We start from the raw sequence: 24,094 nt of genomic DNA on the forward strand, positions 1-24,094 counted from the left end.
AAAAAAAAGAGATACTTCAAATTCCCAAAATAAAAAAGGAGAGATCAGAACAGACTTAAGTGAAATTGGGAGAATCATCAGGACTTATTTCAAAAATCTCTACTCCACTAAACAAGATAATGTCAAGAAGATGAATAAATTTCTGGACGCATACCATCTATCAAAGCTAAACTCTGAGCAGATTAATCTCCTAAATGAACCTATCACACTCATTCAGAAAAAGTAATAAAAAAAAAAAACTACCCAAAAAGAAGAGTCCAGGACCTGATGACTTCTCAGCTGAATTTTATCAAACCTTCATGGAAGAACTCAAATCAATCTTCCTCAAACTATGCCATACAATTGGAGAACAAGGAAAGCTACCCAACTCCTTTTATGAAGCTACCATCACCCTTATTCCAAAACCAGGCAGAGATGCCACAAGAAAAGAAAACCATCAGCCAATTTCCCTGATGAACTTAGATGCAAAGATCCTGAACAAAATCTTCTCAAATCAAGTCCATCAACACATCAAAATCATTATCCACCCTGACCAAGTGGGATTCATCCCAGGAACACAGGGTTGGTACAACATACAGAAATCTATCAATGTAATACACCAGATAAACTAGGTTAAACATAAAAACCACATGATCATTTCAATAGATGCAGAAAGGCCTTTGACAAGATACAACATCACTTCATGATCAAAACATTGGAGAGAATTGGGAAGGTTGGTGCATATCTTAATAAAGGCAATATACAAAGCTCCAAAGGCCCAAATAATACTTAATGGACAGAGACTGGAGGAATTCCCATTAAGATCAGGAACAAGACGGGGTTGTCAATTCTCACCGCTGCACTTCATTATAGTACTGGAAGTCCTAGCTCAAGCAATAAGACAGGAGCTGTAAATAAAAGGGATACAATTTCGAAAGAAAGAAGTTAAATTAGCCCTATTCGCTGATGACATGACTGTATATATAAGAGACCCGAGAGACTCAATCTGAAAACTCCTGAAAGTGATTAACTCCTACAGCAAAGTAGCAGGATACAAAATCAATGTACAAAAATCAGTAGCCTTTCTATATGCAAATGACAAAGATAGAGAGAAAGAAATAAGGGACATGGTCCCATTTTCAATAGCAACAACAACAAAAAAATACCTTGGAATAACTTTAACAAAAGAAGTGAAAAATCTATACAACAAAAACATAAAAACACTCAAAAAAGAAATTGAGTAGGACTTAAGAAAATGAAAACACCTCCCATGCTCCTGGGTAGGCAGAATTAACATTGTGAATATGGCAATCCTACCAAAAGCAAGATACAGATTTATTACCATTTCAACTAAAATCCCAATGATGTTCTTCACAGAGATAGAAAAAATGATCTCAAATTTCATATGGAAAGGCAGAAGGCCTTGCATATCCAAACATATCCGCATCAAAAGAAATACCTCTGGAGGTATCACCATACCTGATCTAAAGCTATATTACAAAGCCATAGTAATAAAAAGAGTATGGTACTGGCATAAAAGCAGGAGTATAGACCAATGGAATAGACTGGAGGACCCGGACTTTGGGTCAAGCAACTATAGCTTCTTGATATTTGACAAAGGCCCTAACAATATAGGCTGGAAAAAATAAATAAATAAACAGCATCTTCCACAAATGGTGCTGGACAAACTGGATAATCATAGGCAGGAAATTGAAACTTGATCCACACATTTTGCCATGCACAACGATAAAGTCCAAATGGATCAAAGACCTCAATATAAGACCAGAAACTCGACTACTACTGGAAGAAAATTTAAGAAGTACTTTCCATGATATAGGAATGGAAAAAGACTTCCTGAACAAAACCCCAGTAGCTCACGATCTTAAACAGTCACTCAAACAATGGGATCATATGAAGCTGAAGAGTTTCTTTACAGACAAGCATACAATAAGCAAAGCTAATAGATTACCCACAGAATGGGAGAAAATATTTGCTGGTTATCCAACTGACAGAGGGCTAATCTCTAGAGTCTAAAAGAATTCAAAAATCTAAACAGTAAGAAGTCAAACACCCCACTCACAAAATGGAGCAAAGAGCTCAACAAGCAGTTTACAGAGGAAGAAATAGAAATGGCAAACACACACTTAAGAAAATGTTCATCATCCCTAATCATCAGGGAAATGCAAATTAAAACAACTATGAGATTCCACCTTACCCTAATAATGATAGCAAACATCAAAAGATGAAGTGAAAATAAATGCTGGTTAGGATGTGGAGAAGTAGGAACACTCATCTACTGTTGGTGGGAATGTAAGATGATACAACCACTTTTGAAAGCAATATGGAGACTCCTGAAAAAACTGACTATAGATATTCCAACAGACCCAGTTATTTTCTTACTGGGCATCTACCCTAAAACCTTCAAACTACAGGCCAGAGATATTTGCTCAACCATGTTAATAGCAGCTCAATTTGTAATAACTAAGAGCTGGAATCAACCCAGATGTCCATCTCTAGAAGAGTGGATAACTAAGATGTGGTATATCTACACAATGGAATTCTATACAGCAGTAAGAAAAAAAAAAATGACACAATGAAATTTGAGGAAAAATGGTTGAACCTGGAACAGATCATTCTCAGTGAACTTATCCAATCACAGAAGAAAAAAAAAAAATTGCCACATTGTCTCATTCATCTATAGCACCTAACCTGCATCTACCCGATTTGCCTTACATACCTGACCCACAAGACACTGGAGAGGGTATGATGAAGACTAGCTTAATCTTCTACAGCCTCTCTTGAACCCCTCTCTCTTCTCTCTATCTCTTTTATATTAGTTATCTTTTTCTTCCTTTTCTTAGTGGGCACTGACCTGTAACTCCCAGTACCAGCATGTGGCTATCATCCACAATGAGCTTTTGATCAGAGAGACTGACAAGGTTTCCTAAAATAAAGACAGATTTCTGTCAGAGTACTTGATGGCCCACCAAAGGTTAGTGGTAAGACCCTACTGCTGAAGATACTTTATGCATTTGACTCTTAAAATGGAATGGCATGGCTGGAAGCTAGAAGAAAGTCAGTCCCCAGACAGTCAGCACATCCAGTGCCAGAAGGTGCTATATGGGCAACTGGGGGAAAATAATGAGTATCTGTCCAAGCAACTCATGGACTAACCTACGTAGCAACAAATAACCTGTTGTGATGACCCCAAAAGTGCAATAGTGGCACACAGCCATGGTGGGAAACCAACTGCTCTTGATTCGGCTAACTGATCCCCTCAGTGGTACAAGTCCCATACCTGGAGCTGGGAAACAAGTCAGAACTGTATCCAAACATAAGCCCACTCTCCACTATCAAGCTACCACCAATCGTGGACTACAAGAGGGCATACAGCTATTAAATTCTCTATAAAAAAGTAAGGGTTATCTCATTTTTCTGGTGCTAACTCCCTCTCCATTGGAGAATGTGCTTCTCTTTTTCAGATAGATGTAGATCCTAAGGAGAGTACTACCCCATCAAACCTCAAAGGGGCCCTGGCCAAAAGTAAGAAAGAAGAATTGGTGAAACAAGTAAGGGTGCTGTTTTCTTGGTGAACCAAATACCAGCACAAGGGTGAAGGAGATCAACAGAGATAAAAATCAACTCCTACCAAATCAGAGATCCAGAGGTCCAGAGCCCCCCAACACCTCATCACTGAAGCAGACCAAAAATGAATCCAGCAGGGCTCAGGGAAATTTTTCAGAAGAGGAGGCAGAAAAAATGTCACAGCCACGTGTTGGGTCATGATATGCAGACATTTATCCTACCCATAAGTGTGGGCTGACTCCAGAATGCATGACCCATATACCTCAACAACGAGTGGCCAAGGGGAGGGGGTAATGGATGAGCTTAATAATGGTAACAAATTGACTGTTTTCACTGAGTACAAAACTAATTAATAAAAAAATAAAAATAAATAAAAAATAAACTACTAAAAGATTGATCATAGAAAAAGGCAAAAACAAATTGTATTAGTCAGAGTTCTCTAAAAGAACAAAATCATTATAATAAATATAAATTTTAAAGAGGATTTATCAGTTTGGCTTACAGGATACAGGGTAGACAGTCCAGCAGTGGCTAACTACAGGATAGAGAGTTTGAGAGCAGCTACTCAGTCCATGAGGCTGGATGCCTCAGCAGTCATCATCTGGGACTGAAGGTCTGGAGGCTTTGCAGAGAATCATTGGTTTTCAGTCCATGTTGGCAGGCTGATGAAGCTGGGAGTCAATGTCTATGAAGAACAGCAGCAATAGGATAGATGCATGAACCAGCATGTAGCATAGGAATCAAGATAAGAGGGCCAGCAATCTTCTGAAACAACTTTATAAACAGTCCACCACCAGAAGTGCCAACCACTTAAGGGGAAAATCCTCCTCCCTCCATGAATCCTTCTTGGAAATATGCCCTCACAGACTTATCCAAGAGACATGTTTAAAAAAAAAAACTATATATATTGATTAAGGTAAGGTCTCACTATAGTTGACTGACCTGAAATTCAGGGTGACATTTGAACTCATGTCAATCCTCTGACCCCTTACCTCTCAAGTGCTGGGACTAAAGGCGTGCAGCACCATGCTCAGCTTTTAAAAAAATATATTATTTATTTATTTAAGATAGAGAGACAGAGAGAGAATGAGAGCATAGGCATACCAGGGATTCTAATCACTGTAAACAAACTCCAGATGCATCTGCTACTTTCTGCATGTGGCTTATGTGGGTGCTGGGGAATTGAGCCTGGGTCCTTAGGCTCTGCAGGCAAGTGCCTTAACCACTAAGCAATTTCTCCAGCCCAAAAGACATGTCTTTTACTTAATTCCTAATCTTATCAAATTCACAATAGAACTTAGTCATTACACAAAGATGAAACAAGTTAAAACAATAAAAACCCTATTTAACCAAAATATACTTATAAAACAACAAACAAGCAAGAACAGTAAGAACATACATCCATGTCTATATCCCCATCCAAACACACACAAAGGCAGTAACATGAAATAAAAGAATTTGTGCATGTTCTCCCTAAATGGTATGTTGTCCGGTATTTCTTGATTTAATCAAATTAGGAATTGAAATTAACTGTCAAAACTAACAAATGAACAATTAAAACCTAAAACTTGCCCAGTGTCACACCTTTAATCCTGTACTTGGGAGGCAGAGGTAGGAGGATCACTATGAGTTCAAAGCCACCCTGAGACTACATAGTAAATTCCAGTTCAGCCTGAAAAAGAGTGAGACACTACCTTGAAAAAATTTTTAAAAATACTAAAACTTAAATAAGGGCCATTTATAATCATGTACAAAATGGCTTAGAGATACATTTAACAAAATACGTGAAAATCTCTATCATGAAAACCATAAAACTATTGGGACACATTTAACAGAGGAATATATTGTCTGTAATATTTCCAGGTTGAATATGATGCTGCCCACCATTTCAATAGACTTTATGGTTTAAGTTGGACTATAAAATGTATGTGTATTCATTTAACCTTCATGATTTTTATGGTATGTATATGTGGGGTGTGTGTTGTATATGGGTGTTCGTATGTTTGGGGTGCTCATGCATGTGTGTGTTTATGCATGCATGCGTGCACATGTGTGTATGTGTAAAGTCTAGAAGTTGACATTGGGTATCCTCCTCACTAACACTCCACCTAACTGTTTCTGAGACAGGGTCATTCATTGAAACTAGCTACCCAGTGAGTCCTAGGGATCAACCTGTCTCTGCCTCTACAGGGCTGGGACCATGCTTGACATTTCAATGGATGCTAAGGATCTCAATCAGGTCCTCATGCTTGTGAAGCAATTACTGAGCTATCTCTCTGATACCCATAGAAACTCTAATATATTGGTTTCTTAAATAACATGCTTGAAGACCTACACTGTCTGATTTCAAGCTACAACAATCAAAAGAGCATAGTATTTGCTTAAAAACCTACTAGAGACCAATAAAATGTACTGGAATCCATAAACAAATGAAATCTGTAGTCATCTGACTCTCAAGAAAGGCAATAAGTTTTCCTATTAGGAAAAAGAAAGGTTTTTTCAATAGTTCTGAAAAATCTGTATCCCATATAGAAAAAGTATACTTCTACCTCATCTCATCTCATCTCATCTCATCTCATCTCATCTCATCTCATCTCATCTCATCCCATCTCATGTCACAAGCAAATTTTACTCCAAATGGACCATATACCATAATGTCTCCTCTTCAAAGGCACCATTTTCCTGTAAAGGAAAATCACAAACTGGATGCAAATATTCTCCATCCATTTCTCAGAAGGATTTGTAATTAGAATATAATGAAGTCTTAAAATTTGTAATAAGATAACTCAATTTCCAACATGACTAGATCTGAACACTTTCCAAAGAAACACAAGGGCCAACATACATATGAAAATGGGATGCAAACAAATATTAATTAGGGAAATGAAAATCAATGCCACAGTGAGACATACTACACTCCTACTGGAATGTCTGAGGTTTAAAATGCTCATGATATCAAGTACTATTAAAAATGCTGACCAGTTTTAACATTCAAATATTCCTTATTGTAATATGCAATGATACAAGCACTTTGTAAACTGGGTTGCTTCATTGAAACTAAAACATACCCTTACCTTATAACCCAGCAAACTTCTAGCTATTTCCTGAAGAGAAATGAAGACTTAGGTCCATACTAATACATGTACTCAAACACTCATAGCAGCTTTACTATTGCAAGATCTCCAAAAGGAGAAACAGCCTTAATGCCAATCAATACACATTAGTACTCTGTGGTAACCATTTATTGATATGATACGCAACAGTAAAAACAAACCACATAAAACTTGAATGAATCTGAAAATTATTCTATGTATAAGAGGGCAGATACCACAGAACAAATAGTATGATTCCACTTATATGAAACAGTAGAAGAGACTAATCTAATTTCTTACATCAAAAGCTTAACAATGCTACCTGGAGCTTGCTCTGAGCTAGTTGCCAAAGGAACAACAGGGTGCCAGAGATGTGCCTGGGCAAGGTCTTTAGGTTTCTATTATTCATAGCTAGGAACCCATCATACACATCTCTGCTCTAAGATAGGGAATGTCCTAATTCATTGGGTCCTGAATGGTTCATGAACTAGTATGCAATGATCAGACTGAAAAAAAAGAAGCAGCAGCATGTTTTACAAGGTTCTCAATATATCCAATTGTAAGTGATTGTTCATTCTTGTGAACTTATCCCTTGTTGTTTGGTATTAAAATATCCATTTATTTGATGCGATGGTGACAATCAATGATAAAATTGAATTTTCAATTTCTCTTCTTGACAAAATAGATATTTGACAAGTCTGAATATTAATAAATAAAAAAGAAAAGAAGAGTAAGAAGGGTATGCCATAATCCATCTTGAGCTAGGGAAGCATGTTTTTGCAAAATTTCATAAAAAATAAACATAAAATGATAGGAACTGTGGTGGTTTGGTTCAGGTGTCCCCCATAAACTTAGGTGTTGTGAATGCTAGGTTCCCAGCTGATGGATATTTGGGAATTAATGCCTCCTGGAGGGAGTGTATTGTTGGTGCCAGGCTTAAGGGCTTTATAGCCAGGTTCCCCATGCCAGTGTTTGGCACACCCCCTGTTGCTGTGGTCCACCTTATGTTGGCCAGGGGGTGATGTCCACCCTCTGCTCATGCCATCATTTTCCCCTGCCATTGTGGAGCTTCCCCTGGAGCCCATAAGCCAAAATAAATCTCTTTCCCAGAAGCTTCTTTTGGTTGGGTGATTTCTACCAGCAATGCAAACCGGACTGCAACAGGAACCAAGGATCAAAATAGCAGAAACAGAAAACTGGATTATGGAAATCTTATACTCAATAAATCACCTTATAGGACGATTTACATACTCCTTATAGCAGCCACAACTGGTTAGTACTTAAAAATATGAAGAACAGGGTGGGATAGATAGTCCAGCAGTTGAAGTACTTGCTTGCAAAGCCTGGTGACTGGAGTTCTATTGCCCAGTAACCATGTAAGCCAGACGCACAAAGTGTCACATACATGTGGGGTTTGTTGCAATGTCTAGAGGCCCTGGAATGCCCATACACCCGCTCTCAGTCTCTCTCTTTATCTGTATCTCTCTCTGCTTGCAACTTAATGTGTAAAATTTTAAAACATGTGAAAAATATATTTAAAATCTATGAAAATTGGTATAATATTTGGAAGGATGTTTCACATATGTAAATTGTCCTCAAACCTGCTGCTAATTATGTAAGTGAAAATTAAAAAACAGTAAAAAATACTTTATGGTTGACAAATTAGCAGAAGTAGAGTGCAGATAAGGATATAGTGAGGAAAGAAATTAACTTGCATAGTTAATGTGAATGCAATAGGCTACAGATGTGCATGAAAAAAGATGATAGTGTGTAGTAGAAGCAACATGTCTGGACCCTATTGCTAAGAGCACAGAAAAAATTACAGAACTTGATACAAAATTCTCACACTAGCACTGCTTGTGATTGCAGAACAGTGTGGGCATTCTGAGGAACTGGACAAGTAAGGGAGGTGTGTACAAATACTGGAATGTGGGAACATTATGACCAGTGAGCAACAATGAACTAGAAGCATCAGAATAACCTACTCTCGGTTGATGTGAATGAAAATAGCAAAGAACATAACACATTGCTCTAGTGTTTATGCAAATTAAGCTCACATAAAATGTACTCTTTAATTTCCAAAGATAGAGTATTTTATATCTATCTGGACATTTAGAAGTATGAGAAAGAGAAAGGACCTATAAAGGGAAAATATAATGATAAAATTCAATTAAACAGTCCCTAACATATTAACAGTTTGGCAGGTTGTAACCTATGATTGACCTTATATACTCTATATTTAAAAAATTAATCAAGTATGTCACAATAAATTAATGTAATAACATTCAGGTCAGAAGAAGAAAGAGTAAGAAAATGATCAACAATAGCTTCAACTAATTCCTACTTCAGTTTGATACTCTTGTATGTCAATACGCCATTCTGTGTATGTTTGTATACTGCTCATCATAAAGTATACTATTGCTGTTTTCACATTCTGATTTTTCTAAATTCTTCCTTCCATCAAAAATTCCTGCACACCCAATCTTCTCGTCCTTCTTTCTTTGTCTCTGAGCTGTCATGTCTCAAATATTAGGCACCGAATAATATTTAGATCTTATGATTAGTAGAACTAAAAAGCCAGGATTTGTAAGTGATTATACCAAATGTGTTGAGATTTTTGCACTTCTAGTCATCTTTATCAAATAGATATCTTAATTGCCCTTGATGGTGCTGCTACTTTGTTTCGCATTTTCCTTTTGTAAGATTATTTCTTTGACAGGAATTTCATAGTGCTTCTGTTGTTTGGTTGTAAAGCAACATCCTTAGACTTTAATAAATTGTTTCATAAGAGATTGAGATTCTTTTTGAATCATAGGAAAAATTTCTTATGGGATATTTCTTTCATGGAATCTTTCCTTTCTCCCTCCATTATACACTGACTTCCATCATAAAGGCAAGATCAATTATTCATTCAATCTTTAATTCTTCTCACCTCCCCAGAAGATGGAGAGTGAGGATCCAACTTTAATTTCACAACATTGTTTGGTCTTTTTGATGACAATTATCTATTTTATAGGTATTCAAAGTCTAAAAATGTGCTGCTTCATTAAAATAAAAAAGATTATAAATGACACAATTATCTAAAAGTGTTTAATATTTTAATGAAAGCTTAAAAATAAAATAGAGGGAAACATACTTTCAGTTAAAATTTAATATTTATTAGATATAATTTTCAAATATTTTAATAAAAATAACGTGAAAATATTTTTGTGTTTTTAATACATTCTTTTCCCAAAGAGTATTTTCAAGCAGTTTTATTTTAAGTAAAATAAAAACATTTAGATATTTTCCGTGTACTTCCTGCCTTCGTATATTCATAGACTCTTTTATCATAAACCATAGTGTAGTAGGCCTGTTATGACTGACATATTATAATCACCCAAAGTCCATGTATTACGTCATTTACTCTGAGTGTTATAGTTTTGATGGATCTGACAAATGCATAACAATCTATAGCACCATTGTAGTAGCACAAAGAATAGTTCCAGCGCCCTTAAAATCCTCTGTACTGTGGCTGCACACACCTTTAATGCCAGTATTTAAGAAGCAGAGGTAGGAGGATCACTGTGAGTTCTAGGCCACTCTGAGACTACATACTGAATATGTCAATCTGGGCTTGAATGAGACCATACCTCAAAATAATAATAATAATAATAATGATTATCTTGGGCTGGAGAGATGGCTTAGTGTGTCAGGCACTTACCTGAGAAGCCTAAGGACCCAGGTTTGATTCCCTAGTATGTGTGTAAGCCAGATGCTCAAGATGGCACATGTGTCTGGCATTTGCAGTGGCTAGAGGCCCTAGTGCAACCATTCCCCTCCTCTCTCTCCCACTCTCCCTCTTTCTCTGTCTCTCAAATTAATTAATTAATTAATTAATTAATTTAATATTTTTTTATCCATCATAACTCTTTGCTGAATATTTTAGCATGGAGCCAAACATTTGCCTTATAATTGCCTAGAACTCACAGCAATTTTGTGATTGTGCGAATTCCTTTCAGTGAGCTTACACAAACCTAGATAATAAAGCTGACTATGTGTATGCCTATTCTTCTTGAGTCAAAAATTTGTACAGGTTGGGCATGGTGGCGCATGCCTTTAATCCCAGCACTCAGGAGAAAGAGGTAAGAGGATCGTCATAGCTCGAGGCCACCCTGGGACTACATAGTGAATTCCAGGTCAGCCTGAGCCAGAGTGAGACCCTACCTCAACAACCCCCCCCCACAAAAAATTGTACAGTATAATAAATTCCTTGAGAAATCATACATTGACAAGTATTTATGTACCTAAACATACCTAAATTATAAAGGTTTCAATAAAAATATCAGACAGTTCCATTACAATATTATTATAAAATTAAACATTATTCTGATATTAATCTACGTGTATATATACACGAATATGTATGTATACATGTTATATTATAAAAATCCATTTTAATCATGCATATACAATATATTTACTCCTCAGGGAAGTCAAGGAATTTCTTAATCTGCAATCTACAGAGTTGGAATTGCTGAGTGTGCCCTATCAGAGTACATGGAGATGTTGGGAATTGTTTTCTATAACAAGGACCCCAGGGTCTTAATTCATGTGAAACTTGTTGAAACAATGTATCTCAGGCTTAAGTAAGATTACTTTTATGGAGTATGAGAAATCAAATGGCTGAGAAATTGAAATCGGGAACACCCACAACATTTTGTTAATTCAAAACTGAGCTTGTAAAATATAGCTCCAAGGGAAGTAGCAATGATAAGAGGAAAAGCTGGACACAAAGAGATTTTCTTCCATAGACAATTTTGAATATTAACTATATTGATCTATTACCTAGACATAGGGCATTTAGGAAGCTGAATCCAAGAGTTAACATTTCAAATACCTATTTCTCCTAGTAACCATCTACTGTCTTTGAAATCCTATTCATTTTCCTAAATTGTAGCTCCATCAAGGGTAAGTGACTTGTCCAAGGTAACAAATCTTCATAGTGAAAGACTTTGAAATAAAAATCAATTGTTTTTTTATACTAATGCCAACAATCTTGCTACCTAATCACAAGTCACATATGTTTCCAAGGTTTTAAGACTGAGAGATTAGGGAAAATGATCTGCCATCCAGTATTTTGTTGCAAACGATTCATTTGCTAAGCAACAGGTAGTGTATTAAGTACTTGAAATTACATTGTAAATATGCTACTCCCCTTTTCTTCCACTATCTATTTGATTCCACATCCCTTTAACATTTCTACTATGCCATTACTTCTAATGCCCTAGGAAGGTGCTTCAGAATAAGAGGTTGTTAGAATGATGGGAATGTGAAGAGTTATTTTAACAAACACTAATGTAGGACATGCTGGATGTCATTTCTACTCCTTCTACAAAATTTGCTCCTAGTAAAAGTTAATGAAAATTTCCCTAGATGCCTTTTCAGATGAGAGAATGAATCGTAGATAGCTTAGAGAAAGTTTAACTCTCCCATGTTTGATAACTGATTTACTGCCTGGGAAAACTGGACAGTTATTTTGCTGGATGAAACAAGATTAGAGATTTGAAGCATGATTTTGAAGCCACTATTGAGATAGGTCATTCAGAGATTCATGTATCAGGGTAAGTTGGTGTTGTCTCCTTTTTAATTTCTGTGCCTGAGGAAGGAACAAAGCACAAAAGTCCTGCTGGTTTTTCATAGCATATTCTTTTTTTTTTTCTTTTTCTCTCTTTTTTTTTTTCACACAGAGAGAGACGCAGAAAGAGAGAGGGAGAGAGAGAGAATGGGCGCACCAGGGCTTCCAGCCACTGCAAATGAACTCCAGACACATGCGCCCCCTTGTGCATCTGGCTAACGTGGGTCCTGAGGAATTAAGCCTCAGAGCACCTAAGTTTATGGGAGACACCTGAGTCAAACCACCACAATAAGGAAGAATAAGATTCAAAGTGTTAGTTTTCTTATACTTGAACATTATGTTGATTTAGCAATAATTTCCACAAGTGAAACACCCAGATAGCTTAACCTAAGGAAAGCTATCTTAAGACCCCCAGCCATTTTCATAATATTAAAAGAAGCCCTCACCTAGATTAAAGTTCAACACAGAACCATAAAGGCAAGAATGCAAGTATAACTTCAGTTAAGATATCTGATATTTGCTCCACACTCTGAGCTAACCACAAAATTCTGCAATTACTGCTTTTTGCGCTTGCTCTTACTTCCATGTAAAATAGAATTGTGGAGGTGGGATGCTGGAGACTTTCCAGATCATTGTAAAAGAATGTAGTTTTGTTTCCTGACCATTATAAAAGAATGTGTTTTCTTGCCTTATAAACTCATCAATAAGTTAAGACCAGGCTGCTCTTCTCCTCAACAACTTGCTGTGAGGGACAGTTTCTGGGCAGCTAATATATGCTCTCCTTTTGAAATCCTTATTCAGGTAGTCTGGAATGTAATTTCTGATCTGGGACTCACTATGTTTTGGAGGCCCCAGTGAGGTATTATATTCTCCTCACTAATCTGACTCCTGAATCTAGTCTCACAGAGTTTTGATTTCTTGGGACTCCAACTGTAAAATGGAGATCCTAGGTGACTGCTGCTGAGAGATGTTCCTCAGCCCCATAGATATTCTTTAGGACACATCAAGAAGGAGTGGCAGTCAGGAAACATCAACATCATGAGCCGAGAGTCTTCAGGTTTGGGAACCTCTGGAGGTAAGGGGTATTCAGTGAAAAGCTGGACACAGCACTACTTCCCAAATCCCAGGCTGTGGTGAATCACCCTGACACCCAGTCTGTCTACTTCATTTTGCTGTGGCCATGTGTGTTTGTCTTTTTGTTCTGTATTTGTTTTGTCACTCTGTGTCTAATTTTTATGTTTATTTTCCCAGGAGGCTGCCTATGGAAATTGACAACTCCACCAGGAACAGACAAATTCTATGTCTAGCCCTTTACAATGTTTCTTAACTAATGTTTCATTTTTCCAACAGAGAGCCTCTGACTGGACACCACCTGTGACACCTTCTCCCTCCAGAAATTCTGTGAATTGGACTGGTTGTCGATGATGTAGAGTGGCCACTAGAAAGAATGTTTGAACTCCCAACTGCATATTAAGTTGAATGGGTCATCTTTGGGTGACTGGACATCCTGATCAGGTTCTTTATATTTTGACCTGGATTAGGATTGTTACTGAAAAACTCACTTGGTTTCATAAATGTTCTTAAAAAAATGCCTAAGCCAAGCTCTAACATAGTTCTCCCTATCAAACCTAAGAACCAGAAATCCTCCCCTCCTTGCAGGATCCCCCTAAGCTACTCCTGCAGTACAATTCCCCTGACAATGAACAGCTCTCTTTTCCCCCTCCTTATCCAAACTATCACCCTTCTGGCTCTGATTCACTCTTGAGCCCACCACACACTAGGAGTGGGTCCCCTTGTCAACCCCCTGAGACACCTTCAGCCACACTTCTACCCTTATGTCAGACTCCTGGGGCTGGAGCCCTCTTCGTGATCTATATCACCTTTTCCACCAGTGATCTCTATAATTAGAAACTGCAGAACTCTTCCTTCTCTGAGAAACCTCAAGATCTTATTTCTCTCTTTGAGACTATCTTTTATACCCTCTAGCACACTTGGGATGATTGTCAGCAGCTTTTACAGTCTCTCTTCATGGCAGAAGAGTGGGACCAAATCTGGAGGGGAGGTCTAAAACATGCATGGGACCCCACTGAAAACTCAGTCCATCTGTAAAGGGCCTTACCCCTCCCCCACTCAAACTGGGACCACAGTTCAGATCATGGTAAGGAGGCTCTTAACAATTACCCAAGCTTCTGCTTTTGGGAGTTGGGACTGAAGCATGAAAACCTGCAAATTTGTTCAAGGTAAGTGAAGTCATGCATGGATGAGTCCCCTGCAGTGTTCCTAGAACACCTCTTGAAGGCCTACAGGACAAACATTCCTATAGACCCTGAAATTCCTAAAAATAGGAACACTCTGAATATTGCTTTTGTTTCTTAGTTGGCCCCAGACATTGGAAAGAAATTGCAAAAGTAGGAAGGATTTGAAGGAAAGTTATTGTCAGAATTAGTGGAGATAGCTATGCCAGTCTTTAATAACAGAGACCCATCTGCGGATAAGCAGGCTAAGAAGATCACCAGAATCATGGGTGGGTGCCTCCTCAGGAGCCATCCTACAGACCACCAAGAAGCTAAAAAGCACCAATTTAGAAGCAGACCCTGCCAAGCAAGACTATAATTAGATAAAGGTCAGTGTGCTTACTGTAAAGAGAAAGGACATTGGAAAGACACATGCCCAAAGCAGGAATAGAAAGCCCCTACATTTTTACAGTTAGCTAACAGGACTGAGGGGGCCGAAGATCCTTTCCCCCAGCCCCTATGGAGCCCATGGTCATGCTAAAAGTGGGGAGAAAACCAGCTATCAAGCCCTACTTTTACACCAACCAAGGATCAGATTCTGAAAGATGACTGCTCTTAACCCAGCTACCCTTCTGCCTCATGCTAATCCTGATGAACCGCTTCACTACTGCCTTGAGAGCCTCAAATCCATCCAGGGTCTCCAGTCTGAACTCACAAATATCCCATGTTTCAACTCCAATGAAGTATTGTTCAGTGATGGTTCTAGTTTCATTTCCAATGGAATCTGGCAAGCGTGGACAACAATGGTAACATTGGAAAGGACAATATGGGCTCAAGCCCTTGGGCATGGGATCGCTGCTCAAAAGGCTGAACTAATAGCATTGACTCAGGCTTTGAATTATGGAAAGGACAAGGCCATAAATGTGTACAATAACAGCCATTATGCCTTTGCCACAGTGCATGTACCTTTAGCCCTCTACTGAGAACAGGGACTGCTTACATCTGAGGGGAAACAAATTAAAAACACTCAAGAAATGTTGGCCCTGCTTGAGGCTATTTGAGTCCCTAAACAAGTGACTATTATCCATTGCCAGGGCCACCAAAGAGGGAGTCATCCAAAAGCACAGGGGAACTAGGTAGCAAACCAAGCAGCCAGAGAAGATGCCCTAAAACCAGTGGAGCCTCTTGAAGTGCCAGTGGTGTCCCTTCCTCTTGAGCTGCTCAACAAACTTGACCACAAGGAAGGAGACATAAAATTGGGGTACGAACTCCAGGTGGACACAAAGCAGTCTGGGTGGAAGAAGTCGTCAGATGGAAAGACCCTCCTTCCATGGGCATTAGGACTGCATTGCTCAAAATTTTCATGAGGATACCCATCTGGACCTCCCAGAATTGACTGAATTACTTAGCCAATGCTTCTATATCCCTGACCTTAGCCCAATAACCAAAGATCTACTTGTCAGACGTGTCACCTGCCAATAAGTGAACAAATGTGGACCCCCACTGGCAGGATCTGGGGTAAGATTCATAGGAACCTTTCCAGGTAAATAGTGAGAAATTGATTTTACTTAAGTTAAGCCTGGACTTTATGAATGTAAGTATCTACTGATAATAGTGAATAAGTTATCAGGGGACAGAAGCATTTCCTACAAAGACTGAGACTACTCAGAAAACTGTGAAGAAGCTGTTACAGGAGATAATCCTCAGTTTTGGCATTCCCTTAGCCCTGGGGTCTGACAATGGCCTGGCTTTCACAGCCCATGCCACTCAATTAATAGGAAAAACTGAGGAATAAAATGGTACCTTCATTTTACCTATAGGTCACAGAGCTCAGGGCAAGTAGAGAGGCTGAATAGAACTGTTAAAGAAATATTAACCAACCTGATTTTAGAAGCTAGTGGAGATTGGATGAGTCTTCTTCCTGTTGCCTTCTTAAGGGTAAGATGCACTCCTCATAAGAAGGGATTTATTTCTTTTGAAATTCTCTATGCTACAACTCCCCCTATAGTCCCTAAATTGGGCGAAGAACATCTGTCAGAAATTACTAATCATGACCTTCTACAGTCCCTGAAGGCTCTTCAGAAGACTCTCCAGCACAGCAAATTCATCCACTGGTCTGACAGGCCCATAAGTGACCTGACTTAGAACTAGGCCATCTTCATTTGAGCCTGGAGATCTGGCCTGTGTGAAGAGTCGTAGTCCTGGTAACCTTGAGCCTTGTTGGCAAGGACCCTTCACTGTAGTCAGGGGCCCAGACAACCCCTAGGCCATCCACAAACCCAAGGCCTACCAAGATCCTCTTAAGATAAGACTTGCACCATGTAAATGAAATATTGCCTTCTCTCTCTCTCTCTCTCTCTTGTTACATGATTAAATTAATGTTCTTGTACTTAGCTTCCATATGGTTTTAGCTATAATTATAACAAAGTTTCCCTTGTTGGAATTCATGTACTGATATGATTTCACTCAAGGCTTATATGGAAGATCACAAAGGCTGTTTTCTCTGCTTCTTAGTTTACATCCATTTTTGAAATTACTCCCTATTTCAACTTCTTCCTCTTCACGAATGAGGAATGGAAAAACCCTTGTGTATTAGTCCGTCCACATAGTCCCCCAGGTTTATTTATATGATGGAGATATGGGTAGAGAACTTCTGAGGAGTCTTTCCCCCTTAATTATAGGCAGAAGAGAGGGCCCCCCATTTTGGTACCCTTATTAGTAGGCTTAGGAATAGCAGGATCAGCAGCCATAAGAACCTCTGCTTTAGTTTTCAGAGATAAAAATTTTTAAACTTTAAACCATCAGGTTGATGCTAATTTAAAAGAATTAGAATCCTCTGTTAGTTGCCTGGAGACCTCCCTTGATTCTCTGGCAGAAATGGCATTACAAAATAGTTAAGGGCTAGATTTACTGTTCCTAAAACAAGGAGGACTTTGTATGGCCCTAGGAGATACCTACTGTTTCTATACAAACAACTCTGGAGTGATCGGAGAGACCATGTCCATAGTCAGAAAACATTTGAAAGACACAAAGGAATTCCATAATAACTCAGGTAATTGATATGAGAATTTGTTTTCTTGGTCACCCTGGATCACCACTTTGATTACTGCCATTTTGGAGGTCTCCTAAACTTATTGCTCCTGGAATTAATTATAAGTCCCTGTATTTTAAATGCCCTGATCAACTTTGTTCAACAGAGAATTTCCTCAGTCAAATTAATAGTCCTTAGGACTAGATATGAGCCCATGGAGACTGATAAGTCTAAGATTTGGCTCAGTCATTAAAAACCAGTGAGGGACTTCCGGTTAAGATGGCGGCGTAGGTACCACGCCAAAGCAGCCTAGGGGGGAAAAAGACCAAAAAAACTCAGCAAAATACACACTTTTACTAAAAAGTGAGGTGTATAGGAAATTGAGGTGGCAGCGGAGAAGTAGAAGAGTTCCAGAGCATCCAGAGCCTGCACAGGCGGGAACAGCGGCTCCGGGGCGGCTCGGCCACCCGCCGCAGCCGCAGCGCAGCAGAAAGCCGCCGGACTCTCGGCTCGAGCCGCAGGACAAGCCAGGTGCGGGATTTTCCCCTCTCACCGCGCACTCCACAACTCGGGAAACGTGAGGGGAGAGCGGCAGCAAGCAACGGAGGGAGGAGCAGACCGCGAGGTAGAAGCACACGTGAAACAGCGATACAACCAGAGCAGCCGCGGCTCCCTCCCCTCCCCCACCACCTGAACCCAGCTCCAGTGAACACAGCAGCGGCCCGGGACCCGGCCACACCAACTTGGGCTGACAGCAGGACACAAGCAGGAGCAGAGTTCGGCAGCAACTTCAGCGGCTACAGCACCGGTACCAGTGGCCCCAGCAGCAGCGGACCCAGGAGTGGCAGCGGCGGCGGATCACGCAGCAGCGGCTTCGGGGTGAGCAGCGGCGGTGGACACGGCAGCGGCAGCTTCAGCAGCGGTGGTGGCTCCGGGGGTGGCAGCTATAACAGCAGCAGAGGCAGCAGCAGCGGCTCAGTTTGCCCCATAGGAAAAGCAAGTGCCCAGCTCCAGAAATCAGAACAGCAGCCCGACGACCCAGGCAGCAACTTGACTGAGACCACAATCACCCAAGGTAACTGGGATTGCACCAGGGAAGGGTCTCACTTGGTCACAAGCTGACTTGGATACCTCAACAGACCAGAAATCTAAACCTCTTTGTTGATAGAGGATCTGGTCATTATAATAACTACTCTTGCATACATACTCGGGGCTGTTTTTGATTGAATGTGTACAGTGTTTAGTTAAATTTTAGAATCTACCAGTATTTTATTCCACTCAGCCTGCTTGAATACTCCTATAACAGGGAAACTCAACCCCTAAGAACATCTTTGTAAATACTCTGAGAGTCTTAAGAGCCACACCTAATACCTTAAGGTCCTACCCTGAAAATATATTACATCAAATCAATTGATACAGCTAAGAATACACAGCTAGCTAGAAAATCCAAGCATTAACTTAATCCAAGATGCAAAAATATATACATTAAAACACAAGAAACACTAAAAAGCAAGACGATATAAATCCACCTAAAAGTATTAATGCATCAGAAATGTCCTCCAGTGAGAAAGAGTTAGAGGAAATGCCTGAGAAAGAGTTCAAAAGAATAATTATAAATATGTTCAAAGAGGTCAAAGAACACATGAAAACAATCAAAGAAGAAATCAAAGAGGAAATCAAAGAGGAAATCAAAGGAATCAAAGAAGAGGCAGGACACCAATTTAATGAAATAAAGAAGGCAATACAAGACATAAATAGGGAAATAGAAATAATAAAGAAAAACCAGTCAGAATTACTAGCAATGAAGAACACAGTTAATGAAATAAAAAACTCTGTAGAAAATCTCACCAGTAGGATGGATGAGGGAGAGGACAGAATATCTAAGCTAGAAGATCAGGTGGCAGACCTAATGCAGTCCAACAAAGAGAAAGACAAACTTATAGAAAAGTATGAGTGGGAATTTCAAGATATTCGGGACACTATGAAAAGATCCAATATAAGAATTCAGGGCATAGTAGAAGGAGAAGAACTCCACTCCAGAGGCATAGTAGGCATCTTCAACAAAATCATAGGGGAAAATTTTCCCCAAATTGGGAAAGAGGTGCCAATACAGATACAGGAAGCCTTTAGAACCCCAGCCAGACAAAACCCAGAAAGAAACTCTCCTCGCCACATTATATTCAAACTTCCAAACACACAAACCAAAGAAAAAATATTGAAAGCAGTTAGAGAGAAAAATCAAGTTACCTACAAAAGCAAGCCCATCAGGATTACAGCAGATTATTCAACACAAACTTTTAAAGCCAGAAGGGCTTGGAGTGATATATTCCAAGTTCTGTAAGATAACAACTGTCAACCAAGGTTACTTTATCCTGCAAAGTTATCCATCCAAATAGATGGAGAAATAAAGACATTCCATGACAAAAGCAGGTTAAAGGAGTATCTGAAGACAAAACCAGCTCTACAGAAAATACTTGATAGAATCCTCCATGCTGAACAAAAGGAAAAGCACACATATAAGGAACCCAGAAAAAACCAGCTATACTCAAATACCAGTTAACAGAAGAGAGCACAGGTAGAACAAGTAACACACACACACACACACACAAATGGCAAACATAAATACTCACCTTTCAATAATATCTCTTAATATCAACGGTCTCAATGCCCCAACGAAAAGACATAGATTTGCAGACTGGGTTAAAAAGCAGGATCCTACAATTTGTTGTCTCCAAGAAACTCACCTTTCTACAAAGGATAGACATTATCTTAGGGTGAAAGGTTGGAAGACGGTGTTTCAAGCAAATGGGCCTAGAAAACAAGCAGGGGTTGCTATCCTAATATCAGACAGGGTAGACTTTAGTCCGACGTTAGTCAAAAAAGATAAGGAAGGTCACTTTATATTGATTAAGGGCACACTCCAACAGGAGGACATTACAATCCTAAACATATATGCCCTAACATGGGGGCTCCCAAATTCGTCAAACAAACACTATTAGAACTAAGGTCACAGATAACACCAAACACAGTGGTGGTGGGTGACTTTAACACCCCACTCTCATCAATTGACAGGTCATCCAGGGAAAGAATAAACAGAGAGGCATCTGGACTAAATGAGGTCATAGAAGGAATGGACCTAACAGATATATACAGGACATTTCATCCAAAGGCTGCAGAATATACATTCTTTTCAGCAGCACATGGAACATTCTCTAAAATAGACCATATATTAGGACACAAAGCAAATCTTAACAAATTCAGGAAAATTGAAATATTTCCTTGCATTCTATCTGACCACAATGGAATTAAACTACAAATCAGTAGCAAGAAAGGCTATAGAGCATACACAAAATCATGGAAACTAAACAATACACTACTAAATGATGAGGGGGTCAATGAAGAAATCAAAAAGGAAATCAAAAAATTTATAGAGTCAAATGATAATGAGAACACAACATACAAAAACTCTGGGACACAATGAAGGCAGTTCTAAGAGGTAAATTTATAGCCTTAAGTGCCTATATTAAGATATTAGAAAGGTCGCAAGTAAACGACCTAATGCTTCGCCTTAAAGCCTTGGAAAAAGAAGAACAAGGCAAACCAAAAAGTAGTAGACGGGAAGAAATAATAAAGATCGGGGCAGAAATTAATGAAATAGAAACAAAAAGAACAATCCAAAGAATTAATGAAACAAAGAGTTGGTTCTTTGAAAGGATAAACAAGATTGATAAACCCTTAGCAAATCTGACCAAAAGAAAGAGAGAAGAGACACAAATTAATAAAATCAGAGATGAACAAGGTAACATCACAACAGATTCCAGAGAAATTCAAAAAATCATAGGGACATACTATAAAAGCATATACTCCACAAAGTATGATAATCTGAAAGAAATGGATGATTTCCTTGATCTATATGACCTACCTAAATTAAATCAAAATGAGATTAACCACTTAAATAGACCTATAACAAACATGGAGATCCGAGCAGTTATCAATAATCTCCCAACTAAAAAAAGCCCAGGCCCGGCTGGATTCACTGCTGAATTTTACCAGACTTTTAAGGAAGAGCTAACACCATTGCTTCTTAAGCTTTTCCAGGAAATAGAAAAAGAAGGAATCCTACTAAACTCCTTCTATGAGGCCAGTATCACCCTGATACCAAAACCAGGCAAAGATAGAACAAAAAAAGAAAATTACAGACCAATCTCCCTCATGAACATAGATGCAAAAATTCTCAACAAAATATTAGCAAACAGAATACAAGAGTATATCAAAAATATCATTCACCCTGACCAAGTAGGCTTTATCCCAGAGATGCAGGGATGGTTCAACATACGCAAATCTATAAATGTAATACATTACATAAATGGGTTGAAGGACAAAAATCACATGATCATCTCATTAGATGCAGAGAAAGCATTTGACAAAATCCAACATCCCTTCATGATAAAAGTCCTACAGAGACTGGGAATAGAAGGAACATATCTCAATATAATAAAGGCTATTTATGACAAGCCTACAGCCAACATATTACTAAATGGGGAAAAACTGGAAGCTTTTCCACTAAAATCAGGAACAAGACAAGGGTGTCCACTGTCTCCACTTCTATTTAATATAGTTTTGGAAGTCTTAGCCATAGCAATAAGGCAAGAGACACACATAAAAGGGATACAAATTGGAAAGGAAGAAATCAAGTTATCATTATTTGCAGATGACATGATTCTATACATAAAGGACCCTAAAGACTCTACTAGCAAGTTGTTAGAGCTGATCAAAACCTACAGCAATGTAGCAGGATACAAAATAAATACACAGAAATCAGTAGCCTTTGTATATGCTAACAACAAACACACAGAGGATGAAATCAGAGAATCACTCCCATTCACAATTGCATCAAAAAAAATAAAATACCTAGGAATAAACCTAACCAAGGTAGTAAAGAATCTATACAATGAGAACTTTAAAACACTCAAGCGAGAAATTGCAGAAGACAGTAGAAAGTGGAGAAACATCCCTTGTTCCTGGCTTGGAAGAATCAATATCGTGAAAATGGCAATCTTACCTAAAGCAATCTACACATTTAATGCAATCCCTATCAAAATTCCAAAGGCTTTCTTCATGGAAATAGAAAAAACAATCCAAAAATTCATTTGGAATCACAAAAAACCTCGAATATCTAAAATAATACTGAGCAACAAAAAAGAGGCTGGTGGTATCACCATACCTGATTTTAACCTATACTACAGAGCCATAGTAACAAAAACAGCATGGTACTGGCACAAAAACAGACATGTAGATCAGTGGAACAGAATAGAGAACCCAGATGTAAGCCCAAGTAGCTATAGCCACCTGATATTCGATAAAAATGCCAAAAATACTCATTGGAGAAGAGACAGCCTCTTCAGCAAATGGTGTTTTGAAAACTGGATAAATATCTGCAGAAGGATGAAAATAGATTCTTCTCTCTCGCCATGCACAAGAATTAAGTCCAAATGGATTAAAGACCTTAACATCAGACCGGAAACTTTGAAACTGCTAGAGGAAAAAGTAGGGGAAACCCTTCAACATATTGGTCTTGGCAAAGACTTTCTGAATACAACCCCAATTGCTCAGGCAATAAAACCACAGATTAACCACTGGGACCTAATGAAATTACAAAGATTTTGCACCGCAAAGGACACAGTGAAAAAAGCAAAGAGGCAACCTACAGAATGGGAAAAAATCTTCACCAGCTATATATCTGATAGAGGATTAATATCTAGGATATACAAAGAACTCAAAAAGTTAACCAATAAGGAATCAAACAAGCCAATCAAAAAATGGGCTAAGGAGCTAAATAGAGAGTTCTCAAAGGAAGAAATACGAATGGCATATAAGCATCTAAAAAAATGTTCTACATCACTAGTCATCAGGGAAATGCAGATTAAAACTACATTGAGATTCCATCTCACTCCTGTCAGATTGGCCACCATCATGAAAACAAATGATCATAAATGTTGGCAGGGATGTGGAAAAAAAGGAACCCTTCTGCACTGCTGGTGGGAATGCAATCTGGTCCAGCCATTGTGGAAAACAGTGTGGAGGTTCCTAAAGCAGCTAGAGATTGATCTACCATATGACCCAGCTATAGCACTCCTAGGCATATATCCAAAGGACTCATCTCATTTCCTTAGAAGTACATGCTCAACCATGTTTATTGCTGCTCAATTTATAATAGCTGGGAAATGGAACCAGCCTAGATGTCCCTCAACAGATGAGTGGATAATGAAGATGTGGTACATTTATACAATGGAGTTCTACTCAGCGGTATAGAAAAATGAAGTTATGAAATTTGCAGAAAAATGGATGGACCTGGAAAGTATTATATTAAGTCAGGTAACCCAGGCCCAGAAAGCCAAGCGCCACATGTTCTCTCTCATATGGGGATCCTAGCTACAGATGACTGGGCTTCTGTGTGAGAATGAAAATACTTAGTAGCAGAGGCCAGTAAGTTGAAAAGGAGACATAAAGGGTGGAGAAAGGAAGGGAGGAGGATACTTAATAGGTTGATATTTTA

This window comes from Jaculus jaculus, chromosome 4 (assembly GCF_020740685.1).
Source record: "Jaculus jaculus isolate mJacJac1 chromosome 4, mJacJac1.mat.Y.cur, whole genome shotgun sequence".
Classification (NCBI taxonomy): domain Eukaryota; kingdom Metazoa; phylum Chordata; class Mammalia; order Rodentia; family Dipodidae; genus Jaculus; species Jaculus jaculus.